This window comes from Neovison vison, chromosome 3, assembly GCF_020171115.1.
Source record: "Neovison vison isolate M4711 chromosome 3, ASM_NN_V1, whole genome shotgun sequence".
NCBI lineage: Eukaryota > Metazoa > Chordata > Mammalia > Carnivora > Mustelidae > Neogale > Neogale vison.
Window position 1 is genome coordinate 74,181,485 of NC_058093.1, and position 19,930 is coordinate 74,201,414.

A 19,930-nucleotide genomic window follows, 5' to 3' on the forward strand; every position below is an offset into this window, starting at 1 on the left:
GAAGGCTCTCCACTTTATTGTGGTTGCTGTCATCTTGAAAGTTGTGCAGAATGTCCATATGAACCTTCATTATAGTCTCAAAACAAGCCAAAAGCTTTATGCTGTGACATTCCATACACGCTGTGTAGAAGAACACGCTTTTGTGCAAAAGGAACAATAATAGATTAATTTCTTACAAATCATATACATACAAATAGAAGTATTGTAAGTTTCACTTTTTAACTCACACTTACTGTGTGCGGGAAACCAAGGTCCATTCTGTGCTTCTGAGACTCAGCACAGTCTGATAGAGGAGATAACCGGTATAAGCAAGGCAGCTCTATATACCAGTAGAACTGACCAAGATATCAGGTGAGATAAGTTGCTTCTTTCTAGCAGAGAAGATCAGTGAAGGTTTTGGCGATAGTGATTTTGAGGTAGGTTTGGAAGGACGTATAGGCAAAGGGAAAAGAGATGAATGAAGTGGAAAAAGGCTCCTTGGGCTAGGCTGGCAACAAAACACATGCACCATCTGGGAATCCCTTAGATGTGGTGAGCAAGGTTCACCTGCTTTCTTCCTTTCCTCTGCTGCTGGACTGGGGGAAACAGAGAGGAAACCGTGATTTTACTCCATGGTCATCTTTTCTCTTTTACTCTCCCACTTGCCCTTTCGGGATTGTAAGAGGTTATGGTGAGTGAGACTAGCGAAGAGGAATGGGCACGGGCGAAAAGAACCTGCAGTTTAGCATGGGGTGGGGGCGATGGGTGATGGGCTTTGCCATAGTTTTCTTCTTTTACTTTTTCAGTGTCCTCTCCTTTTCCAAAGCTTGACAGAGTCCATCATAGTAAAGAGCAAAGAAAAGTGGGGAGGGGATTTCCTGCAGCAGACCGTATTCAGTCTGCCTACAATTATGTGGGATTAAAGAGTAGGGATTGAGTGGTGTTTGCAGAAAGAAAAAAAAAAAAGCAGGTGTCATGCTGAGCATACAAAAATAATCTTGATGGACCCTGACTTTAGTTCTAGGTCATCATAGAAGTCATCAATGACATTTTACTTAGGACCTATAAGATGTATGGGATTGCCTTACAGCATAATAGAGGTTTTTAAAAAAACATTTTTTTTGTAGAGGTGTAGGGGGTGTTAAAATACCCCCCCTTTTTTTTCCTGGAAAAATGTTACTTATAGGAGCAGTCACAGCAGAGGCTCCTGAGTAGGCATCAATCTTTTGCTCCTCTGTGAAGTCTTTGTCTTTCAGAATATGTATTTGTGCATTATTTTTTTTTCCTTTTCCTTAAGTAAAAAGAGAAAAACCAAAACCAAGTGAAAAAAGAGGCTTGAAAAATAATCAATCCTGGGGACTTTTAAAGCTTTTTAAAACTACCTTGTGAAAAACCAAACTTGCTGGAGAGGTTTATGCTTTGAAGGAAAAACCTTCTGTCTCATTTCAGGATCAGAGTAACCCATTTAGCTTCTACTTTGGAGTACTTACCAGGTTTTTCTTCTTCTTCCCCCTCCCCCTCCCCCTCCTCCTCTTCCTCCTCCTCCTCTCTCCGCCCCTGGCCACTACTACTTCTTTGCCTTAAAGTGAACATAGTTTATCTTCTCATAAAATATCCTTTGCCTTCTGAGAAGTAATATCAAGTTAAAACTGTATTCTTTGATAGTAGAGTCAGCTTTTAAAAAATTATTTATTTGACAGAACAATAGAGCACAAGCAAGGGCAACAGGAGGGAGAGAGAGGGAGAAGCAGACTCCTGATGAAGGGCTCTGTTCCAGGACCCTGGGATCATGCCCTGAACCAAAGGCAGACACGCAACTATATGAGCCACCCAGGTGCCCCTAGTCAGCTCTTTCTACTGAGGATTGTTCTAGGAGTTTGGCAGTTGCACTCTGTATGGCACATTACAGACTACGAGTGAGTCTTGATCAGGGTACATAGTATGGTTATGTGGTGAAACTACTTTACACTTACTGTTTTTAAAAACTAAGGTTTAGGGGCATGTAGGTGGCTCAGTCAGTTAAGCATCTGACTCTTGATCTCAGCTCAGGGATTGATCTCATCGTGGTGAATTCAAGCCCTGCATTAGGCTCTGTGCTAGGTGTGGAGCTTTACAGGAAGGAAGGAAGGAAGGAGGGAGGGAGGGAAAGAAGCTGGGTGTGGGGCCTACTTACATACGTACATACACACATACACACACACTAAGGTTAGCATTTAATTGGAGAGTTAAACATGTTTTTGGAAAATCTGCTTTGCCCCCTTTTAGAAAATATCTGCTATATGAATTGAGAGTTTTCTTAGTCCAGACTCTGGGTAAGATGTCAGTTATGAATGTTACTGATGGCCAATACATTCAGTGGCTACATTCTTGAGACTCCGTAAGACTGAGCAAAAGAGGTAAAAATCTGAGACCATCCCTTATGAACTTTCTCCTCAAAAGATATACTGGAAAGAATTTTCTGATTGGTCATCCACAGTCCCCTGAGAAGCTCATGGAAGTTCTGTGGAGTTGTACTATGTGAGCGTAATCTCTCTTTTTCAGTTCTGCCCCTTGCCATAAAACAGCAAGAGAAAGAAATCAAGGAGCCACTCCTGTCATTGACCAGATCACGCCAGCACGGTCAACAGACAGACCGAGTCCCAGGGAAAAGGCTGCTGGCATCTGAGGATAAACCACTTTGAACAGCTTTTACCTTAACACTGACTGGAAGACTTTGACACCTGGTTACAAGGTGAGTTAGGAGAACACAAGCCTAAGATCAGACATAGGATTAGATTAGGCAGTGCTTAATAACAGCAAAAGATTAGTGAGACGTTACCAAATCACAGGAAGATGTTTCTTTATACATTCTTTTCTGTGTTCTATGAGACTGCAAAGTAATATATAATAATCCTGGTTATGTTTAGGCATCTTCATAAAAAGTTCTGCTGTATTTTTTTTTTTAGGCTAGGAAGTAGAAAAACATGCCAAAAGATTTGTTAACCTTTTTCTATGTGTAGTCTGACATCATGTGGAAATAAGACATTGCCCTTCCCTTCTGGGGTAAAAAAGCTGCAGATAATAAGCCCACAAAATGAAATGTTAACCCTGCTTGATTATTTACATATATGTACATAGGTGCCTGCATACACATATTCTTAAAATGTATCCCTTTTTTAATAATCTTTCTTAGAAAACCAGTGGTTGATTTTCTTTTTTTCCCAAGAGACTGAAATAACTAATCAGATGTCAGCAATGCTTACTGTGGTGTGGGGGCTCCTTGTCATCTTTGGTATTTGTGGTTATTATTTTCAGAGCCACGTCACATATGCTGTGTGGTATCTTAGGCTCAGTGACTTCGGTCTTCACAATTCGGACACATTCTTCCCAGTTAACACAAAGCTTTCTACTGTCTTGAGGTCAGTAATACCCAGAGTGGGAGGGTGTACCAGCAGAGTTCTTATGGGCTCTCACAAGCTGTGTGTCCTCTACTCAAACTCTTATTTGCCCTGGGGCACAGGAGTGGTTGTGGTGGTAATTTAGATCTCTGTAATTTGGGAAACACCTCAAATCTTCTGATACTGCTTCTACCCTTTCCTTGCATGGACTGGTTCCTCTTGGTAGAGCAGAAACCAAGGGTCAACACTTTAATGTAATCATAGTTATGTGAGAAGCTTTTTGTTTATTACTGCATTATTTAAAATTACATTTTAGAGCAGAGCTTGCCAACCAGCGGCCCATAGGTCAAATATTAGACAATAATCTTTCAACCTGTAAACATTTTCCTTTTTAAAATTGAGTTAATTCCCAATATTGGACAATCTAGAAACATCACAGAAAAAAATCAGATACCTGGCTTCTCTTGGAAGATTAAAAATCTGGTCTTATTACTATTCCAAGGACTGAAGTTTGCTAAGCTTTACCATTCCCTAAGTATTTAATGCAACCGGCCTTCCAGGTTCATGTTATGTGTTTTGGTGCCTGTAGGCGTTGGAGGTCAAGTCTCCTGCTTTGGGCGTCAGTTTCTTCTCTCCTTTCATGATGTCACTTCCATGTATTTTATGCATAACACACTGTTAATCTTCATTCTTGTTTGTCATTTTATTGCTTTATATGAAAGGTGTGTGTTTGGAAAGTGATGGTTTTCTGAAGTTGAGCCGACCCCTCTGAGACTGGCCTATGAAGAAGGAAGACTTTTCCAAAATCAGAATGGTCCGTTGTTCTTAGTTTGGAAATCTGATTTTCATAGTGATGAGGTTTCCAGACCTTGAGGTTGTCATTTCAGAGTGATAGCGTATGAACCCAGAGTCCAGCACCTGATCTTACGGTTTTCTTCCTTGGGAGGCAAAACCAATTCATTGATTTGACCTCTTTTTGAATGATCCCCATGGAGATTGGAGTCCATTTACCAGCCCCCGACTCAGTCTGGACACCACAGTGATTCAGTGAACAATGTGCTGTGCCATCTACACGTGTGGAACTTTTGACATTGAGAAATCTTGCTGTCAGAATCAGGTGTACCTTCAGGCACAGTAGGTTGTAGTCAAATCACAAAGTGTCTCTTTCTGCATCTTCGATCGCTATATATTGTTGGAAGCTGAACTCTTTACGGGGATGTTCCTGTTAATTTGATATTGAATCAAACTTTTATACAGTAATAAAGAACTTTAACTACAAAAACATTTCAAATCATAGGGTCCTTTTCTGTGTACATTAGCTAAACCCAAACATTAATTATTTGATCAGAGTTTACAGTAGAGGAAACTGACTCAATCCCCAAACAGGAGTGCTTGTCCCAACAACTCACTTACCTTTGAATGGATAGTGCCTTTTACTTTAAGTGGAGTTTAGGTCTCAGGATATCCATTTTTAATGTTGAAGCAGACAGGACTGAAGGCTGGCTGGTCTGGATGTTTATTTCAGGTGGTTTAGGGTCCTGGCTGCATTACTTTGCTCTGTCTCAGGGCATCTCCTAGGTCAGTATTGCTTAGGATCTCCTGATACTTGACCACAAACAGAGACGAAATATACATGAGTCCCTGTGACCATCAGGTTTAATTTCATGGAAATAAGGTAAATGGAAATTTGTTCCCATACACATTTGCTGAGTTGTGAGTTGTCCACAAGACAGAAGTTAAACTCTTCTTTTTTCTTTTTTTAAAGATTTTATTTATTTATTTGAGAGAAGAGAGAGAGAGAATGAGAGAGAGGGAGAGTTTGAGAGGAGAGAGGTCAGCGGGAGAAGCAGACTCCCCACTGAGCAGGGAGCCCGATGCGGAACTTGATCCCAGGACTCCAGGACCAGGACCTGAGCCAAAGGCAGTTGCCCAACCAACTGAGCCAGGCGCCCCTAAACTTTTCTTTAAAAGGAAAATGCAAGCATCTCATTTCCTTTATGAAATGTGCTTATTTGTATTGTTCTTTCAACATAGGAATGAGTTTGTATGCATGTATACTCAGGAAATATTTCAGAAAGCCCCTTTTATCTCATTTTCTTGAAGTTCTGTTATTACCTCCCCATTCCCCTTTTCTCCCATCCAAGTACTAACCAGGCCCGACCCTGCTTAGCTTCCGAGATCAGAAGAGATCGGGCGCGTTCAGGGTGGTATGGCGGTAGACCCCCTTTTCTTAACCAGGACTGACAAAATGGGGTAGGGAGTGCTTCAAAGCCATTATGAACATATAAAACAGGTTGGAATGCCATGAAAAAGGTAAACTCAGTAAATCCGCTAACCAGTCAGCAAATATAACATGGATAGAGGAGAAACTCTTTGCTGATGTTTGCTCCCTTTTATCTGCTTTGAGGTTTGTGAGACTCCTCCCTTAGGTAGTGGAAATGGAGGCGATATCCAGTGAGAATTGGTAATGCCAGTGTCATTTCACCTGCCCCTTTCTTCCTCTCCCAGACTTCTCCTTCTCTTCTGTCTCTCAGGTTGAAGGAGGTCTCTTCTGCTCAACAGACATCTAATTCTAAAGAGCTGAAGGGGCCCGGGGGAAGGTAGCAGGCCAGTAGCCAGGTCTTTTCTACAGGGAAGCGAAATGAGAGGACCTCAAAATTTCCTTCTCACTCCATTGAGAAGAGTGGAAACAAATGACCAGGGAAGAGTCTCTGTGCAGGGATAAAAGCTGTGCTCAGACCAGTTGATGCCCCCTGTACATTGTCTTTCTCATTCTGGTAGGTGAGGTTTTAGAAAAACGGTCACCCCCAAATCTGAAAAATTTAGACCAGCTTTGAAAAGTAAATTGTGCATTAGATACATATCCAGTAAAGTTGGAATGAAGAAGTAAGTGGGGGAAAAAAAGTATGCTTTAATAATGTAGGTTTCATAAGTGAATAGTAGGGAGGAAGGAAATTTTGATTTATTTAAGAGTCTTTTTGTCTTTTGCTGTTTTTTTTTCTCTACTTTAAAAAAAATACCTTTCATTTAGAAAAATTTCAAACTATACAAAAGTAAAGAGAGTAAATTGTATAGTGAATTCCCATACGCACACTTATTTATCCCTCTTCCCTTTTATTCTTAGGTGAAGTAGACATCGGGATGCCTGGGTGGCTCAGTCAGTTAAGTGTCTGCCTTCAGCTCAAGCCATGATCCCAGAGTCCTGGGATCAAGCCCTGCATCAGGCTCCCTGCTCAGTGGGGAGCCTGCTTCCCCCTCACTCCCTGCCTGCAACTACCCTGCTTGTGCTTGTGCCCTCTCTCTTAGTCCCTCTGACAAATCAAATAAATAAATAAGATCTTTAGAAGTAGATGTCATGTATTTGGGTCAACTAGTATTTGACCCTGAAATACAGTCATCCAGGAAAAGCAGAGTACGAGCTTAAAATTAACTTTTTGATAGACAGTTTCAGAATTAGTGCTTTAATTTCTTTAAAGGGTGGTCAAAGATATTTCTTTGAGTTTTTTTTGTCTTTTTGTTTTTGTTTTAGTTTTTTCTTTTTGGGCAAGAGTTTCCCTTTTCCTTGAGTATCATCATAAATTCATAGATTTTTAAAATACTTATGTTTTTAATTAATTACAGTGATTTCCCTCCCCAGATCCTCAAATAATACCTTTTTTGTTCCTTGGGATTCCCTTCAAATTGGCTCCTATGTATACACACAGAAGAGAGAGCCTATCATAAAAGAATCCCAATGAATTTTCACCAACTAACCATTTCCATATTATCAGCAACCAGATCAAGATAGAGAACATCCTGGAAGCACTCCTGTCCCATTAATTTCTTGACCCTGCTTTTCTGTACCAAGAGAGTGCCCCAAGCTCCTTTTGTACATTTCCTACCCCAGTCTAAGTACCAGCCATTCCAAGAAACCCTCGTTCTTTTAAATAGTTAATGGAATTCAGAAACTACAGTCTGGGTGTTAAGGGGGCTCATTCTTACAGGTTTTCACTGTTTCTCGGCTTTTTCAAGGGCAGGGTAGAAACTATATATATTTAAAAATAAAACATATGAGTTCAAACTGACTTTTTTTCAAGTTAACTTTATGGTGTTTTAATATTATTTGATTTTATATCTGTATCTCTTTTCACTTACACTGAAAATCTTGGTTCAAAATAAGATTACAAATTTGCTTGCTTTATTCTTTAAGTACATAAAATAGTTTCAAATGAATAAGCTCAGCATGACTACTACTTATTATGACTTTAATTTTATGCAGAAAAAAGCTCTAGAGTTTTATTTATCTTTTATTATCATTAGTTTTGGTCTTTCAAAATTTATGTGTGAGGTTAGAAAATTTTTCCTTCAACTCTGTTTTTAGTAGCAACGTTGATATGTTTCTTGGCAGTGAAATTCAGTCTATTCAACATTTAGTTCACCAGATATTTTGAGTTATTTGCCACTCAATACATCGTAAGCAGGAGACAGTCCAGAAGCGACAGTAGGATTATTGTCCTCTTTGGATGGGGGATGGGTTTGTGTTGCATTAGATGTATTTATTAGTGTCTACCCTTCCTCAACAGTGCGGGTCCAGAGATAGAAGAAAAACATTCTAAATGAAGTAAAGAGCCTGAAAGTGCCCCATTCTTGTCTTCTTGCTTCTTTTTATTTGATAAATGGATATTTGACCGATCTGTATTTTGGAATGCCCTTTTCCCCCCTAGGTTGGTCAAGTGATCAAGTGCTTTGATTTTGAACATATTTTCTAATATTTGATCATGGGATCAATGCAAGTGCTCATAGAGAATATGGGGATAGGTAGTCTCCTGCCTCCCTCCCTTCCATCCTTCTTCCTACCAGACATCTATCCTTCCTTTCTTTCTCCTCCACTTGGGTGATTCCTGGACCCAGAGCTGAGGGCTGAGCAAGGGAGGGAGAAGGAGAGCTACATCACTCCCTGTTTTGTCTTTTAAACTTTTCACTTTTCTCCTCAAAATGTCTTATTCCCAAACTGCCACCATAAGGTTAGAATCCAGTATTTGAGTTCTTTCAAATAAACTTTTACATACGGAAAGATAATTAAGACTGAAATTAATCTAACTTTGAGGTGGATTTAAAATTTTTCTTTATTGACTTTTCACATCAGATGAATAATGTTAGGAAGTACTGTGTGTGGTAAACCAATGAGATACTTCTTTCTTCTATTTATTTTAAATTTATTTTAATTCCAGTATAGTTAGCGTAGAGTGTTCTATTAATTTCAGGTGTAGCAATGAGACACTTCTACTTCGAAAAGTTTGGCTTTCAGAGAAAAGGATGTATCAGGAGTAACATTCTAAACTTTGCAGCAGTTAAGAAGTGATTTCAAAGGTGATAGACTAACACACAGGCTCCCCGAAGCTTCACTATGTATGACTGATGGTAGACTTTTTAAAATAAATTTTTATTTATTATTATTTTTTCATTATGTTCAGTTAGCTAACATAGAGTACATCATTAGTGTTTGACGTAGTGTTCAACGACCCATTAGTCGTGTATAACACTCAGTGCTCCTGGGTATTAAGGATGGTGGTATACTTTTAAGGTTTGAGGTTTCAGAAACAATGACAACTGGAATATATGTGTGTTTTATCCTGTGCCTTGTGTCATTCCTGCTGGGTCTGCAGTGTTCACTCATTTGTGGAGGCATTTGTTCATTCATTCAGTCGTCCTTCTAGCAACGTCTCTTGAGCATCTGTCCCTCAGAATATACCAGTCAATATTTTGGGCCCAAGGATTATAATAAGGAGAGCAGGAATCATAACTGGTAAAGTGTCTGGGAACAGATAATATGCTAATAAACAGATGAACCCAACTATTGGGTGGGAGAAGTGTTGTGAAGGAAATGAAAAAAATATTGTGCTAGAAAGTGACAGAGATGGTGTCTATTTTGAGGTGACATGAGCTGAGAACTGAAGGCTAGTGTGCTGACTACATTTTCATGTTCAGAGTACTGGATTTGAGAGCACTGGAGAGTTTATTTAAACAATACCTACAAATTTGGCATGTGGATTTATTTCCAAATGTTTTTTTTTTTTTTTTTTAAGTTGGGACTTTAAGGTTAAAATCTCTTGTGTTGTCAGCTTCTAAAAACTGGAGGAAGTCCTTGGGGAAGAGTAAATGGGAACTTGGCTGTGGTATATTTGTAACTCCTCTGCAAATCTTGAATTATTCCAAAATAAAACACTTAAAAGAAAGAACTGGTAAAGAAATCCCAAAGTTTATAATAAATCAAGTACAGTGTTTCTTCAGTTTGCAGAGATGACGTTGCCAGATTTCCACAGGAAGGGACTGTGGGGAGGCTGGTGCATGTTGAGAATTTATTACTTAAATGCTCTTATACCTGGCCCATCGCTCATTTTTGGACTTGACCGATTTTCTCCTTTTTTAAGTCTTCATTTTAGCTTATTAGATGTCAGAATATTAACAAAACTTACAAATAAAGTTAATTGATGTTTTTCCTTCTTAAAAATAATTTATGCATTTCTTGAAATACTCTTGGACTACTTAGGATGTTATCTTTCAGGTGAACAGGAGCGAACCTTTTTCACGCAGAGCTTTTCAATGTACTGGCCTCTTAGATAAAAGTTTGCCCCTGTCAAAGCAATCCTCTCTGCCCTTTATCTTATTAGTATTTTTTAATTCATGTATTTCTAAACATAAAGCATCTTCTTTTACACATTAGGGTGATAGAGAAATCTGAAGTCGACAAGAAGGCATTAAATTCAGAATCTCCTTTGTGAACGCTTTACCAACTGTTGTGTAGATTAACAGACCTGCCGTGGGAAGCTGTTTGGGAGTCTGTAGTCTTTAAAAGTACTTTGCAATATCTGGTCCTGAGAATGCTTCCTAATCTTCCATCACCTAGTTCAAACATTAACAAGTTCTAGCCCACAGGCAAAACTGGCTTGCAAACCCGGCTTTAGAAATTAAATTTTAGCGGGTCATAGCCATGCTTATTCACGTGTGTAGTTTTTGTGGCTGCTTTTCCACTACAATAGCAGTGTTCAGTAGCTGCGGGGAGACAGTATGGCTTGTAAAGTCTAAAATATATATTTTGTCTGGCCCTTGATGTAAAGAGTTTGCTCACCTTCGATGGAATCAGACGGTGACCGGGTGATCTTTTCCCATTTCTGGATCTAGGAACCCAAAAATGTAGTCACAAGCGTTAGTATACAATAAAATCCTGTTGGTTCATAACAGAGCTCTGCTTTATCTTATTCTTTATTTATAAATGGAGATACCGTGTGAGTGGGTAGTAAAAGTAGTTTTTCGTAAGCTTGCTGAAGTTTTCAGTAATGATTTTAGTAGTATCAAGGCCATTTATATGCATGTGAAATGCTAAACATTTCAGCTATCACTTGAAATTCTTATTTTTTTTTTAATTTCTGAGGGAATATGTTAACAATTCCTTTATTTTTGAGGCTTTAGATCTATTACTTGGGAGTGACTCTGTGTCATACTGTAGTCTTATTCCCTAGTGCTAGTGTTAGGTCAGTAAAGAACAAGGTTGGATGGGCAGTCCTTCACACCTACTGCCCAGAGTCAGGCTTGTTGAAACATAGGGCCTGGCCTCACAGGTTTTGACCCGCTAGTATGGACAAGCTCAAGAATTTGCATTTGAAACAAGTTCCCAGGTGGCATGTTGATCCTGGGACCACCTTCCAAAACCTCTCTAGCAGATGGCTAGTGTTGGCATTTTCCAGGCTTTGGGTTTGGGGAAGAGTAGCTCTTTTTCATCTCAGCTCAATATCAAATGATATATTAAAACTTCCTTTGAATTCATTAAACTTCCACTCATCATCTTTGTGACAAGACTCATCAATGAAACACATGCCATTTTACTACTTTTATCTGTTTTCTAGTCCCAAACTTCTGTTGCTATTGCTGCCTGTCCTCACTACTCTTGGGCTTTGCTTTAGAAGGGAACAGGGTGGTGTGCCTTTGTGGCTCAGTTGGTTAAGTGTCAGACCCTCAATTTTGGCTCAGGTCACGATCTCAGGGTCATGAGATCAAGCCCCACGTCTGGCTCCATGCTTAGCGTACAGTCTACCTGAGATTCTTTCTCTTTCCCTCTGTGCCCTGCCTGCCTCCATATTCTTTCTCTCTCTTGCTGTCAAATAAATAAATAAATCCTAAACAAAAAAAAAGTCCCTTTACTGTTGTTTTCAGTGGAGTTTGGGGGTAAAATAGATCCTGTATACATTCTTTGAGCTTTATCCCAATATGTGTGTGTATTTTTTTTTTTTTAAGATTTATTTATTTGAGAGAGAGAGAGAGAGCGCGCGCATGGGGGAGGTTCAGAGAGGGAGAAAGAGAGAATCTTAGTAGACTCCTTGCTGAGCTCAAACACCCCCCCCACCCCGCCAGCATAGGGGGTGGGGTCTCCATCTTCTGATCCTGAGATCACCACCTGAGCTGAAACCAAGAGGTGGCTGCTTTAAATATACCACCCACAGTGTGTATTTTAAAGTACCTCTTTCTTTCTTGATTCCTGTAAAATCCCATGACGTCAGTTGGGCACTGAAGTAAGTATCTTCCCTGCATAAAGGAAACAAAGGTCCTGAAGCACAAGATCTTGTGATCTGCTGGAAAAGGAAGGCTCAAGCACAGACTTTGTGCCATCCATTTTTGTTGTTGTTGTTTTTAACTATAACGTACCGTGCATTAGATACTATCCAGACCTCAAATGTAGTTTATCAAACCATTACTATTACTTCACTTTATATCAGTCTCAGTTATTTTTGGTACTAAAATAATCTTAAGTGTGTATTTGATCATTCTCTTATATTTGAGTGTAGGCTTGTTTTTAATAAGGATATGCCCCCAACTCCATTTAAAGACATAAACTGGTACATCAGTTTCTATTTTGTGGACTTTTGTTAAATTATGCAGTTGCCCCCAAAATGCTCTTGATCCTTTGATGGAAAATTAGCAAACCTTTTTCATAGGGGCTTTTGATAAAACAGTGTCATGGGTCAAATCAGTCTCAAAATTGGTAGTCTTGAGAGTTAGGGGTCCTGAACCTGTTCATGGAGGAAATTGATGCTCTCCCAGAAACAGTCATTTGGATAAGGGGCCCACAAGTGGAGGTGTAATAACTAACCATTTTGCAGTAAATGCCAAATTATGGCATTTACTTCTTACAACTTCATGAAATTGATGTTTTTATTCCTGTTTTATCAATAAGGAAACTGAGGCACAGAGAAATTAAGTAAATTCCCCAAGGTTTCATAGTGAGGAAATGGCAAAGTTGGGATAGGTTTCAGACGTAGGCAATCCATGTTTTGTTTTGTTTTTTTTTCTTTTCAGTGTAAAAATAAAAGGAAAAGACAGCATAGGGTATAGGCAGTGGGGACTGGCAAAGGCTTAAAAATAAGCCCTCGAAAAAAAGGGGGCGCTGCTGATTCGCCTGGCTTACATACTCTCACCATGGCCAATTTCACGTTCCCAAAGGAGGTCTCTGAAGGCTGGGCTGGCGAGAGAGGCACCCAGTGCCCCCTGGAGCCTGAAGTGGCTCCAGCTCACCACGAGGTGGGGGTGAAGATTACCACACCCCAGTTAAATGAGTACCTGAGGCTAAAGAGCCTGGGCCCCACCCTAAATCCTCCGTTATTGTCAGCTCTGCCTTCTCTCCCGTGGCAATGAATGAGAAATAATTGAAACCAGCTTTCATACTGAATGCCCAATGCAAACAGAAGTATGAGCTCTCTGATACATGGGTAAAGGCCTACCTAAACCTTGCTATCCTGGAGGGGTGGCAGTTTTAAAAAATTCTGTGTAAGGCTCCTAATCAGGAAATATTTGTGACTGGGTAGATAATGGCTAGTAAATTAGGTGGGTGGCAGGTGCGATAACTCTTGGCAGTCAGGCTAATTCGTTTGTGTTTTGAAAGAATTACACTCCTGCCTCTATTCCTGCTCCTCATGTATGACCTGGCACCAGGGAGAACAGAACAGATAATGCCCTGGGCCTCAAGAGTACCATTAGCAGCCGGGTGGGTCTTTTTTTAGGACCAACATGAGGTTTTCTCTTGGGAATGTTGAACTTTGTACAGTCTTCCTAACTGCTGAACAGATAAGAAACTCCAGTCTGCAACTCATTTGGATTATTTTGGCCTATCAAATATAATAAAATCAAAGAACTGGCCTGAGGGCGATGTCTCAGGCAGGCTGGGGTCACAATCAACTGTATTTAATGTCTGTAATAGAGGGCTTACATCTTCACTGAAACGAGAAGCCCAGGAAACAATCTGACTGGTTATTGTAGCCCCTGACATCAGACTACAGTGATGAAAGGGACATAGCCCCCACCTCACAAAGATCACACGGAGCCAGGACAGATAAACACAGGGCGGTGCATATTCAATAAAATATGTATGCATAATTATAGAAGTAATACAGATTGAAGCGGCAATTCTAATAGGTTAAGAAAGATTTTACAAAGAAAATGAAACCTGAGCATAAAATAGTACAAAATTAATGTCTGCATGTTATAAAAATCATTATAGGTGATAATATAGGGCCTTTTTTATTGTTATAAAATATACATAAAATTTGCCATTTTAACAGTTTTAAAATTCTCATTTCAGAGGCATTAAATACCTTCACATTATTCTATAACCATCCCCACAGCTGTGGTCGGAATGTCTGGGTCCCCCCAAAATTCATATGTTGAAATCCTAATTCCCAAGGGGATAGTATTAGGAAGTGGGGAGGTAATTAGGTCTTGAGGGTACAGCCCATGCGAATGGAATGAAAAGGGATTCTGTAGAGATCCCTTGCCCCCTTCTGCTAGGGGAGGACGCAATAAGAAGATGGCCAACTGTGAACCAAGAGGTGGTTTTTTACCAGATTCCAAATCCACTGGTGCCATGATACCAGACTTCCCAGCCTCCAGAACTGTGGGAAATAGATGCTTGTTTATGAGTTGCTTAGTCTACGGTATTTTGTTGCAGCTGCCCCAGTAGACTCAGACAGCCACTTTTTTCTGTTTTTATTTGAAGTGCAGTTGACATACAATGTTACATTAGTTTCAGGTGTGCAGCACAGGGATTGGACAACTCTGTGTTAGGCTGTGCTTGCCACAAGTGTAGCCGCCATCTGTCACCCTCCAGTGCTACTGCAATACCATTGACGGTTTTCCCTAGGCTGTCTTCCATCCCTATGACTTAGTCATTCCGTAACTGGAAGCCTGTAGCTCCCACTCCTCTTCATCCATTTTGCCCATTCCCCCACCCCAGACAACAACTTTTCTTGAGAACTTTTTCATCTTTTAAACAGAAATTCTGTACTTATTAAACACAAGCTCCATTTTCCCCACTCACAGACCCTGCCAACTACCCATCTACTTTCTGCCTCGGTGAGTTTGACCACTCTAGGTACTGCATATAAGTAGACTCCTACAATATTTGTCCTTATTTTACATAGCGAGATGTCTTCAAAGTTCATGCACATCGTAACATGTATCAGAATTTCCATCCTTTTTAAGGCTGAATGATACTCCTTTGTATGAATATACCACATTTTGTTTATTCATTCATCTGCTGATGGACACTTGAATTGCTTCCATATCTTAGCTATTATGAAGAACGCTGCTATGAATATGGATACACAAATATCTGTTCAAGTCCCTGCTTTCAATTCTTTGGGGTATATACCCAGAACTGGAATTGCTGAATCATGTAGTAATTTTATTTTTAACTTCTAAAGAACCTCCATACCATTTTCTTTTTTTAAAATAGATTTCTCTTTAATTTATTTTATCTTATTTTATTTTATGTATTTACTTGAGAGAGAGTGAGTATGGGTAGAGGGAGCAGGAGTGGATGGGGCAGAGGAAGAGGGAGAAGCAGACTCCCCACTGAGCAGGGACCTCCCCCTCCCCCCAGGTGGGGCTCGACCCCAGGACCCTGGGATCATGACTTGAGCTGAAGGCAGAGGCTTAATTGCCTGAGCCACCGACATGCCCCCACCATTACCATTTTCAATGGCAGTTACGCCATTTTACATTTTACATTCCCAGTGACAGTGCATCAGAGTGCATTTTCAACCTAAGCCAATTTATCTGCTTTAGCCAACTCTTCAGTATACCTCAGCTTAGTACAGAAACGCTTATTTTGACAGGAAATTCTTCTAGAGAACAGGACATTTGCTGCTACTCGTCACTTGGTGCCTCGGTAACAGTTTATATGCAGTCAACATGGATTAATGCATTATTATTTTAGCAGAAGCCAAATCTTCAATGTTTCCTGTTGTTGCCAAAAGGTCTGCACTCTTCTGACAATCCGTACTTATTAGCAGTCACGGGAACTGTAGTTCCCAATATTATTTTTCCTGTTAAAATAGGAATTAAGACACTACCAAGCTTCGTTTCAAAACATGTTAGTGAGAGTCAGAAATCAAATGCTGAATGAAAAAGTGGCTGACAAATCTTAGAAAATTAGCTCTGGTAAAATTATCAAAGTGACACTTGAAACGGCCTTGTCAAAAGTGTTCGTGGCACACACTTCCATCAGAATCAAATGTCCTGTGATCTCATTCTATTAAATATGTGATCCAGCTTTTATGCCTGTGGATTGTTTTTTTTAATTTATACTGGTAACAATAGTCCTCTTAGAAATATGAACTCCCAAGGATGTACGTTCTTAGCCACTTGATAATCTGACAAAAGCTGGTGAATATCTCCCTAGGAAAATAACATGCGTGTATACCCAGCACTTTCAACATCATTCCTGGTTTTTATTTTTTATTTGTTTTTTAAAAGATTTTATTTCTTCATTTGAGAGAAAGAGACAGAGAAAGAGAAAGCACAAGCAGGGGGAGAGGCAGATAGAGGGAGAGGGAGAAGCAGGCTCCCCACTGAGCAGGGAGCTCGATGCGGGTCTTAATCCCAGGACTCTGGGGTCATGACCTGAGCTGAAGGCAGATGCTTAACCATCTGAGCCACCCAGGTGCCCCATTTCTAGGTTATGAATGTGCTAAATCCACCCATGAATCCCAGGTTAAAATCCTCTATAAATTTGTATTGCTTGCCATCAGTACCATCCTGTAAGGAAAACAAACAAACAAACAAAAAAAACCCTAGACTTGTCATTTGGTTAATTTATTAATTTATTAGTAAGTTAAGGGTAAATAGCAATGTAAGAATTTGTGGCATGGTCTTTGAGGTCAAATAGATTTGGAAACCAAACCGAGGATCCTATTTAATAAATTTCCTAAACCCTATGTTGGTCATCTGTACACTATGAATAACAGAAGAGTTCCTGGCTGGGAAGTGTGACATCTGGCCTGACACATGCTAAGAGGCTGCTGTTTTTATTAGTATTTTTCTCCTGACTCAATAGAGAAAGCTAGGAAGGAGGTGATAATCTGTTTTCTAGGTCCCTACCTCAAAATAATATGTTTGATATGTCATTTTTTTACTCAATAATTGTTTGAAAGGCCATTTATGTTTTATTAATTATAAAATTCATAGATGTCCAGAGAAGAATTACTCGAGGGAATAGTAGGAGGTGTTTGGTTGTTCAGGATAAGGACCAATTCCCCAATCTCTTTGTGATTACAGGGTTTTAAAGACTTAGTTCTGAGAATAGTCTAGTGCATAATGTCCAAACCCCAATAAAACCTAAAATAAGAGGAAAGAGCTGGGCCATATTCCTGAATAAAAGTTTCCTACCAATTATAAGATTAAAACTAGATTAGAAAGAATATATAATTATTAAATCTAGGGCATATGTCCCTGTTAAAAAATACATCAGCTCAGAAAAAAAAAAAATCAGCTCAAATCACAGATTTCAAATAAGGTCATTGCCACATTATAATTTAATAGATTAGTGTGATATTCAAAGATGACTGACTTCAGCTGACTTTCAGGAAAACTTTGATATGAAAAGTAACCAATAAATAAGTAGAACAATTCTTAAATCATTAGAGGAAGTTTAAGCTGTTTCACAAACCAGTGTGGCACTGATTCTGGCACTTTCCCCAAGAATTTGTTTAGGTTTATGTGTAGCAGTCTGTTTATTTTGAGTTGTGTATTCCTTCCTTTGCTAGTGCTGTGTGTTAAAAGGGATGTGCCGTTGCTGGTACCTCATGACTCTCTGGGATGCTGTCCTCTTACTCCATATGATGTAGAAGAGAGATCCATGAAGAACAGATGTTCCCTTCATGAGGCTATTAGAACCATACCCTGGCATTCTCTGGTGCTATTCCTAGGAATGGAAATTTGATGGACCATGGTCTTTGGTGGGCCATGGGTCTTTGAACCTGGACACAGGAACTCACAATGGGAAAGGCTCAGGAAAGGGAGTCTATCTTGCCAGAATATGAAGCACCACTACCCCACTCCACGCCCCCCCCACCACCCCGCCAGGCCTCTCTACTCCCTTAACTGAGGCCCTTTGCTGATTCAGCCCTGGGGCAGATCCTCAGCTTTCCCCACATCTTGGTCCATGGAGGCAGCTTTTACGGAGCCTTTCTCTACCCCGTTTATTTTCTTTGACCTTGGTTGTGCCCAAGGATCAGTTGGACAGCTTCAGGGGGATTTTTTTGTTCTTGTTATCTGGAAGATCCCTCCCTGAGAGTGCTTTGTCAGATGCAAAGGACATACTGCTTCCAGTCATTGTGATAGCCGCAGGGCTCTCTTTAGGCAGATTTCCAGTAAATAACATATTTGTAATCATGAAGTTTCGAGAAAGTTGGGAAGAACCTGTATCAGAGTTTCTCAAGAGCTAGAATTCTCAAGTTATAATTTTGAGAGTTTATAATTTTCTTAAATATTTGTGGATGGATATTAAATGGCATACCTTTTTTTTTTTAAGCTTTTTATTTACTTATTTATTTGACAGAGATCACAAGTAGGCAGAGGCAGGCAGAGAGAGAGAGGGAAGCAGGTTCCCCACTGAGCAGAGAACCGGATGCGGGGCTCCATCCCAAGACCCTGGGATCACAACCGGAGCCCAAAGCAGAGGCTTTAACCCACTGAGCCACCAGGTGCCCCTTAAATGGTATACTTTTAAAATCAGGATGATTATAGAATATTTAGCTTTTGAATAGTTATCACTTTTAGTTACTTATAGATTGCAACAATTATCTAACAACTTAGTGTCTTCTAGTCCTTGGTTATATATTTTTTATGACCTTCATTCTGTACACTTTTTCTACATATTTAGAAATGAACATATAAATAAATAAATAATGTAAAATAAGTCAATAAAGCCAAGACATTTATTTATATTTTCCCTATATTTGGCTCTTCTAATTTCATGAATTATAAACTTAGTGCATTTGTTTTTATTCTTTTGTGTTTAGTAATGCAAATGATTAAGACCATAAATTTTCCTTTCCTCATGGCTTTAGCTATGTTCTACATTTCTAAATATTTTTATTACATTATTTTGTGTGTTCTTTGCTCCCTTTTTTTTTTTTAAGATTTTATTTATTTATTTGACAGACAGAGATCACAAATAGGCAGAGAGGCAGGCAGAGGGGGAGGGGGAAGCAGGCTCCCTGCTGAGCAGAGAGCCTGATGCGGGGCTTTATTCCAGGACCCTGAGATCATGACCTGAGACCAAGGCAGAGGCTTAACCCACTGAGCCACCCGGAGCCCCAGATATTTCCTTTCATTGTTAAAGATTAATTTTCCAAGTCAAAGCCTTCCTTGTGTTAAGGAATATTTTTGAACATTATTTCTTTTCTTTTTCAATGGTTGTGTTCAGGGCTATTCATGTCTGTAGATTCGGGTTCCATTATCTGTTAACTTGTCCTGCCCTTTTTCCCATTTGCAAGGTGATTTCTTCAACTTGATCTTTTTAACCTATCTGTTGACTAGATTTTTCTGGGGAATCATTTGATGCTTCATTAATGCCACTTTAATTACTTTAAATTTGTGGTGTCGTCGTTTGTTTCCTTAATTTCTTACCTTTGCCAGTTACCATTGCATTTCATCCTGGCTTATTTCTTATTCAGAGGCTTTTTTTTTTTTTTTTTGAATTTGTGAAAGTATGAAAGCTACCCTCTCTATTGCTAGGATTAACATTCCAGATTAGCCCTTTATTTATCTCTTGCACGGAATAATTTGCTCTTCTACTGGGGGAATAATTTTTCATATTGTTTCATACACACACACCTTTTTTTTTTTTTTTTTTAACTTTGCTTTTCTTTATGTGAAATCTGCTCCTTCTCAAGAGTATCTGGGCCAGTTATCCTTGGCTCCCTTCATGTTTACTTGATTAGCATTCAGACCCTCTGAAAACTCCCCCTAGAGGGCTAAGTGAGGTAGAACATAGGTCTGTCTTACTCATTTCCTTAGTAAAGGATCTTAGGAGGTTGGAGAGTGACCAGTCTTCAGCAGTCACAATCAGAGAACTTGTCTGTGCGCTTTTTTCCTCCTTAGTTTGGTAAATGATGGCTTGGTGAGGGTGGGGGTAGGGGTGGGGGGGCTGTATTTTGGGCGTCGTTCAGGACATGTCCACCATGCTGTTTGGAAGCCAAGACTAAGGAAAGCAGAAAAAGACCAGGCAGGCCAGTGCTTGTGTGTTGGGATTGCTGTTCCTC

The 19,930-nt window shown here is 39.7% G+C and overlaps 1 protein-coding gene across 9 annotated transcripts in view; it reads left to right on the forward strand.

Annotated features, from left to right (window-relative positions):
- OSBPL6 (oxysterol binding protein like 6) overlaps positions 1 to 19,930 on the forward strand; it is a 208,881-nt gene that overhangs the window by 92,235 nt on the left and 96,716 nt on the right. For 7 of the 9 annotated variants that reach the window (XM_044242410.1, XM_044242414.1, XM_044242415.1 and 4 more), the window contains exon 3: positions 2,521 to 2,710. The exons of 1 other annotated variant lie outside the window; for it this stretch is intronic. The gene's annotated coding sequence lies outside the window, so the exon portion shown is untranslated. Of the gene's footprint in view, positions 1 to 2,520; positions 2,711 to 3,273; positions 3,378 to 19,930 lie in introns of all 9 variants that reach the window. One more of the 9 variants, XM_044242411.1, reaches the window with a different exon arrangement.